Raw genomic sequence first — 6,000 nt, forward strand, 5'->3', positions numbered from 1 at the left:
TCCTTTGCTTAGAGTAATTTGCCCCTTGCTGAATCACATGCTGCCATGGAGGGATGTGTAGCCTCAAGGACAGGGCTCTCCCATTCCAAGGCTGGGACCTGAATGAAACCCAGATATCTTGTCATATTGGGCATGGAGAGGTGCATACTCTCTGCTCTCAGAGTGAGCCTTATAGAGAGTGATATAGCCCATTTGCACACACAGAGGCACTGGGAAGCCAGCAAAAGAGAGTAAACATGGCTTTTCCCTCTGTTTCGTGCATTGCTTTAAGCACAAACCTCTAAAAGGGACTACAAGGGGCTGGCATGCTTCTGTGACACTGGGTTTATTCAAAGACAAGGATTGCTTCCTACCCTGTTCAGGGTTTGGGAATAGCAACTGAGTCCACTTTGGGGCTTGGGAATGGGGTAGGTGTTTTTCTGAGGTCCCACGACCATATGGGACTGTGATTTTCCTTCTCCTTTCCTCTCCCAAGCCCACCTACAGCTGCCCCTGCTCACCCCTTCCTCTCATCCCACTCTTCCCTTTTGCAGCCAAAATTATGGAATCAGGTGGTAAAGATTAAAACCACTCCTGAAATCATCCTGTGCAAGAAAGGAGCATTTAGAAGGCTAAATCCTCCAATCCCCTTATTCCAATTAGGATCCTTTCTGTTACAGACCTGGAAGTGGTACAAGAAAATTACTCCAATCTGCTCTCAGTAGATAGCAGCGTCACGGTCAGCTCCTTGGCATGGGAAAGGCTCACCTGCAAACATACAAGAGAAAATCCCCACTACACACATGGACTCACACACATAGATATTAAGAAAGAAAAAAAAGAATGGGGGAGGTAGAAGTTCCTGAACACTCCATAAGCTGATTAAAGGGTATTTTACTTTTACGTAGGAAGGATTTAGCCATGCAGTTCCTAGCACCATCTGACCTCAATAAACTCCCATGCGATCGGCAGGTGCCGCCATTGGAGGGGGTCACAGCCTGTGCCTGGGCTCCTCGACGTGTGGTGGATGAAATGGTCCTTCCCCAACCTTCTCAGCCTGTCTTGACCCTTGTGCACTTAACCATCTCAAAGCCACGGACCTCAAAGAGAGCAGTGCAGAGGCTGTAGGAGCATTTTGGGATGTGCATTTTGGCCAGCCAAGGTGTCTCCATGAAGAAGAGCAGCCCCAGCAGATCCTGCATTGCTGCAGTAATACAGCTGGGGTCTGGACTGTGGACAAGCTGGCAAGGGATGCTACCTTGTAAGGGTTGCCCTGGATAAACAGCAACCCCAAGGGCTGGATGGGCTTCCCTGTTCCAAGGCAGGAGCAACAATGTCCCCATGACACTGTAGCAGCATTTATCCAGCCTGTTCTTAAAGCTCTCTGGAGGTGCAGTCTGAATGCATCCAGACGGCTCCTCCAGCCAGAAAATCTTTTCTGATCTCCTGTATCAATTTCTTTGAAGTGTGAATGGGAATTTCTCCCCTTCAAAACTCAGAATGACCCCCCAAGCTCTGTGTGCTGATTTTTGAGAGTCTGCCTGCACCCTTCTTGTGGTGTGGGGCCAGGATACCTAGCTATATGATGAAAACCTCTTTTTCAAAATGCAGTTTCTTCTCTTTTCCTCCAATATAGAAAAAGGTCAGGCTCATGTGCTCCTCTTAAATATAGCCAATTTGGGGGCTAATACATTTAACATAGTTTTAAGATGCCCCATTTCACACTGCAGGTTTGGTGACCCCTCCTTCCCACTGTAAAGAAGGGAAGAAACACCTTCCTCTATGCCACTCTCAGCTTTGAGGCTGTTGGGATGGGTTAGCTTGGGTGCACTAGCACTTAGGTACACTTTAATGCAGAGCCTCAGTGTCGAAGTTGGGATGGCCCCTCTGTTTCGTAAACTTTGCTCACTGCCACACACGAGGGTGTCCCCAGCCAACAGCGTGGCTGCTGTGAATAGCCCTTACACCCGTGGCAACTGGATTTACTTAATGCAGCTCACCACATGTCTCTCCACACTGTGCATGTCAGTTGGTGTCAAGCCTAAGCACAAGTGACTGCACAAAGATCATGGTGGCTTTACACCCGTCAATGTCCTCAGGGCAGCTCACCTCCTCCTCAGGGATGGCCCCAAGGCTCACAGACCCCTTCTCCCTCCTGCCCTCGCACATCTCTCTCTGCCCTCTTCAAGAAGTGTTGATGCACGGCCTCAGTGCTCCTTAGTGTTACCTGTTTGTGGCACTTTGCTATACATCCTGTAAAGATTGTGTTGTGTCCCATAAACAGGTAAGTCACTGGCAGCTGGTGGCAAGGATCAGTTCAGCCTTGACTTCTTGCAGCTTCGGGTACAACAGCTGTGCAAAGAGCAGGGATCAGATGAGGGCAATAATTTCCTTTGTCATTCTCAGAGTCAATTACAGGGAGCTTTTCTCTGCAACGATGCTGTACAGAGATGATGGGTTAGATTACAGTGATTAATGGATGATTTAATCACGCTTTGTGCCTGCTGGATGCAGGCAAGGGGAATCTCCACTCCCACTTTGAATGCTCACACAAATGGAGAATGGGAAAAGCAAGGCGCAAATTCACAAAGCTCCATTCAGCTAATATTGGCAAGCAGTATTGTTTATCACTCCTGTTTCCATAATGTCTCCTGATGAGAATTTAATGTTAATTCTGGTTAAAGGAGAATCAGATGTTGTTTAAGGACTGGGGATTTGGTTTGGACTCCAGTTTATTCAGGTATAAATTTCAGCTTGCAAAAGCTTTTGAGTTTCCTTGCATGGTTCTGAATTTCCTCATCAGTGGCCTCAGGAACTGCATTTAAGCTCAAGCCCGTGGTTGTCACCTGCATTATGTTGCAGCAGTGCTGGGCATGGCCACACACTTTTCTACCCCTTCACCTTTTCACTCGCTGCCACTGTTGCTGCAAGGCAAAACCCATTTTTTTTTGTTCTTCATGTTCTTCCAGTCCCCAGAAGCTTTTACTCTCCTGTTATTCACCCTCTGCTGCCATCATGGGGCGATTTCGTCATTGCAACCTCTTCTGTGTGCCTCTTATGTAGACCCGTTTAGATTCTCACAGCAAACTGAGTTTCCCTAAGAGCTTGTGGGCATTTCATACCCACTGAGGTTATTTCCAAAGGAAAGGAAATCACATCAGTCATTTTTAGCTCCTTATATGTTGTTTAGCCTTTTTTTTAAATGAACTTCTTTTCTTTTCTTCCTTGCATTGTTCCTACATGGTCTTTCTCAGTTGTAGATGTTTGTCAATACCATGAGCGCAAGCTGAAGCTGGCCACCACCAACACAGATATAAAATATGAATACAGAAAATATGAAGATTTAAATGCAAAGAACAAAAATACAAGAACCGCAGATATCACTAATGTCACTGGGGGCTCCCAAAGGAGGGCTGGGTGGCCAGAAGAGATTTCGGCTGCAATGGGAGAAGGATGTGACTCACAACTCATCCGTACCTAGGTATATAGAGAGGAAATGCATTGAATGAGGCCGTAACACTACAGAAAGTGTATCAGAGTGATGGTGGGAGGGCAGCAGGAGGAATGCCAGCACTAACACAGCTGAAGAAAGCAGTCATTACAGAAAGGAGAGGAAAATGTTTGGATGTGTACAGGACTGACCTGCACTGTCTCAAAGGAGGAATTGGGCTCCCCTGTCCAAGCAGTGGCCATGGCATCTCTTGGTCCTCCTGTCCTGGAATGGGACCTGGAATATCCCTGCTGTTTCTTCCCCTCCCTTTTGCAGCGGTCTGGCTGCAGACTGCAGTCACATGCAGTAGTGCTGAGGCTTGCTGCTCATCAGTGCGTGGGTTATTCTTCCAAGGGAAAGATGATGGGGAAAATCAGGTCCCTCCCAGCCCTCTGGTCATGGAGATGCCCTCTGCTTTTCCAAAGAAAAAAAGATAAGTAGACAAGAAAAAGTTGTCTTGTCTAGAAGATAAGAAGATTTATTTATAACAATTAATCCTTCCAAGCTACTTTATATAACATAAAGAAGGAGAGAAAGGGCATAATCCTATTTTGTCCCTCCATTTCCATGTCACTTTTAGCAGCAGTATTTGAAAGCAACCAGCTCCAAACCCCAGCAAAGGCAGGGAATATATTCAGGATGTTTTCTATGCATGTACAAGTATGCTTCTTTCTTTGAAGCTGTGATAGTGTCTGTTCTCAGCAGACCTTTCCCGGACATGGCTGTGAAACCACAGCTTGAAAGGTATTGTCTCCTCATGCAAAAGTCAGTCCTCATCCACTTGTAAAAAAGTGACACATTGTTTAGCCAAATCACAGGTACAAACATACAGTCACTGACAGTTCCTGGCAATTGCAAACAAAATACTAGCTAGGATTGAAAAAGAACAGAAGATTAAGCTCCTGTCAAGAGGTAATTAAAGCCAGGAGGAGAGATAATGATGACAATTGTAATGAATCAATTGGTACAGGGATGTTTGCCCAACAAATTACTGTCATTATAGACAGAAGCAGGAATTACTACCCATCAGCAGAAATACAGTCCATTGAACTGCTGTGAATGACCTGATCAGGTTTAGAGAGTAATTAAAAGGACATTCCAGCCTGGATGCATTATTTGCTGTTAATCATGATTACTCATATTCATATCTTTACCCAAATAATTGTTTCTGATAAGGGCTGCAGATTTATAGGGGGCCATGGAGAGGAGTGGGCCAGTGGTGCATCATAGCCGTGAGACAGCTGAGAACCTGGAGTGACCACAGTTTGGTGAGTACCGCTGTGCTGACATGGTCAGGCTGTATGGGCTGCCTTCTCCCCTCTTTCAGTTTTTGGGTGGTGGATTTCAGGCCTCCATGATGCTTTGCTGAGCCATTGCCATGAGGCCATCCATCTCCTGAACAGCAATGCTGGTAATATGTGGGGTGTTCCTCCTCTGGAGCAACCAGTGGAAAGAACGGAGCTCAAACAGCAGCTGGACCAGATGGCTTCCAGAAATACATGGTCTTTAGTTTTAGGTAGAGCACAACGGATGGGCAGGAATAAGAAGGTGTGCAAACTGGCTGTGTACCAGCCTTTTTGGAAGCTCTCCTAGAGACAGTGCTCCTGCAGGGTGATGGGAGCCTTGATTCAGCAAAGCCTTTGGGTGCAACCTGACATTTCAGCAGTAGGATTTGTCTGCTGGAAAGGTCTGAGATGCTCCTGGGTCTAGGGCTGGCCTGGTGCACACTTCTTTCAGCTAAAGGTCCCAGATAGCTGAGGAGTTTGCATTTATTGAAAGCCAGCATCACTGGGGAGGGCAATAAAAAAACTCATAAGTATCTCAAGAAGGTTAATCAGCTCTACTGTGATGACACTGAAGATCTATCTCCTCCCTGGGGTCTGACTGATTAAAAGAACCAATGCAATACATCATTATTGATACACAGGAGAAGTTCCCCAACAGCCATTACTGTTCCTAGCAACTTCAGCAAGCAAATATGGTCTGTGTAGGGAAGATAAAATTATGTCCAGAAAGGGAAAAGATGAGTTGATCCACTTGATTAGCAGCTAGAAAGCTTATGAAGAGAGGGGAAACTCTGGAGCTAGAGATGGGGTTTAAAATGAGCTCTTAAATGTGGTGCTTCAAGACAAATGCCAGCCCAGGGTTGGCACAAGGAAGGCCAAAATGCTGTGGTGAGATCCTGGCTGGGGATCAAGGCATTGCATGGCAGGTATTGTACAGGTTGAAGGACACACTCAGGATCCAGGTTTCCCTTCCCTGAAGGGTGGTGTGCTCTGGTTTTGGTGGCTGTTTTCAGCTCTTTCATGTCCCTCGGCTGGGAAGCAGTACTGTGGAATCTGTTTTGTTTGGACTCCAGTAAGAAACTGATCTTTGAAATGTCCTTCTTGTTTTAATTATTCCATGACCCTCAAAGCCAAATCAGGCAGGAAAACACGACACTAAAGCATCAGAAGTATGTGCAATGTGAAGCTTATGGCTCCTTAATCATGCAAAACCTCTCACCTGTCCACTCTGCAACCTCCATTAAA

This window comes from Buteo buteo, chromosome 16 (genome assembly GCF_964188355.1).
Source record: "Buteo buteo chromosome 16, bButBut1.hap1.1, whole genome shotgun sequence".
Lineage (NCBI taxonomy): Eukaryota > Metazoa > Chordata > Aves > Accipitriformes > Accipitridae > Buteo > Buteo buteo.